Genomic DNA, 1,366 nt, shown 5'->3' on the forward strand with positions numbered 1-1,366 from the left:
CAAAACAAAAGAAATTGGGTCCAGAGGTCAAAAAAAATGTAAGAACCGCTGGTCCACACCACACTCTTTACTGTATTAATTCTAATAATATTAACGAGCAATCCTACCTGTACACTGGAATTGTGATGGGCTCATGGGCTCCTGGTTGGTGCTGCTGCATCTTGGTTCTGAGGGGCTACAAGACAAAGTTTCCAAGTTTTGTGGTGTTGCATCATCAGATTATTTAAATTATGTAGCGTTAGGTTAATTGACACGTAACTTTACCTCAATTACTACTAAGTTATTATGGCAAGCATGCTCATGCTATAATGATAATACTAAATAACAGTAAGACTAGTTTAATGTTCACTATTTCTGAGTATTTATACATTTTCTGTGCACGGGAGACTGAGGAGAAGGTAAACACAGCTCCATGACTGATGAGGTGATTGGGCTACAAAGCATTTTACAGGCTCATTTAAGATATTTAAAGTAAGTAGATGCTGTGATATTTCAGTGAGGGTCTTTTACATATTGACAGACGTTTGTAATAACATTTATAGGCCCGTTGATGGTGAAAATAAGTGGTTTATTTTAACGTAGCACATCCACCACATAGGGTTACACTGTAGAATCTTCCCTCCTATGTATCTAACATGGCGCCCATGATTTGAGTTGCCAGACTCTCTCTAATATTCGGCTCTGCTACCAGGCGTACTTATTTTATCCGTGTATTTATTTTGTGGTAGGCTGCTAGCACCGTAGCACTTTCCAATTGTGTTTTTATGTATTGTTTGAGTGTATCGTTGTATGGCCTTGTTGTAAAGACCATTTGGTTACTGTAAAGGGGGAAAAAATACAAATAAAATTTGACTGATTTATTAATTGTGTTATTATAGAGCAAAATTTTTTGGGCCTCAAATTTATTTTTGCATTCAAAGACCCTTTTCTTTAGATTGGAAAATATTTTCTTTGTTTGAAGTGAAGTATTTTTTGATTGAACCATAAGAAACAAATCTACCTTCATAGTGGGGTGAGGTGGGCCGGGGAGTAATCTCGCCTAGGGCATCAATTTGGGTAGAGCTGACCCTGCTGGTCTATATTATTCTGTTTTTCTATGTTCTATCTACTTTTTAGTTAAGTACATTCAGCGCCTGTGCTTTCTTACTTTTACTCAGTGCTTTTACCAGAGTATTTTGATACTTAAATACAGTGATTTGACTAGTAATTTGACTGCTGCTTGAGTGTGGCCCTTCTTACATCCGACTTCAGGGGTGCAGTGATCCTTGTTTCACCGCTAGAGATCTCACCACCACCACCACCACCAGCACCTCCTCCTCCTCCTCCTCCTCCTCCTCCATCAGCCCCTCTTCTTGTCTGTGTTTAC

The sequence above is a fragment of the Mugil cephalus genome, chromosome 7 (genome assembly GCF_022458985.1).
Source record: "Mugil cephalus isolate CIBA_MC_2020 chromosome 7, CIBA_Mcephalus_1.1, whole genome shotgun sequence".
NCBI lineage: Eukaryota > Metazoa > Chordata > Actinopteri > Mugiliformes > Mugilidae > Mugil > Mugil cephalus.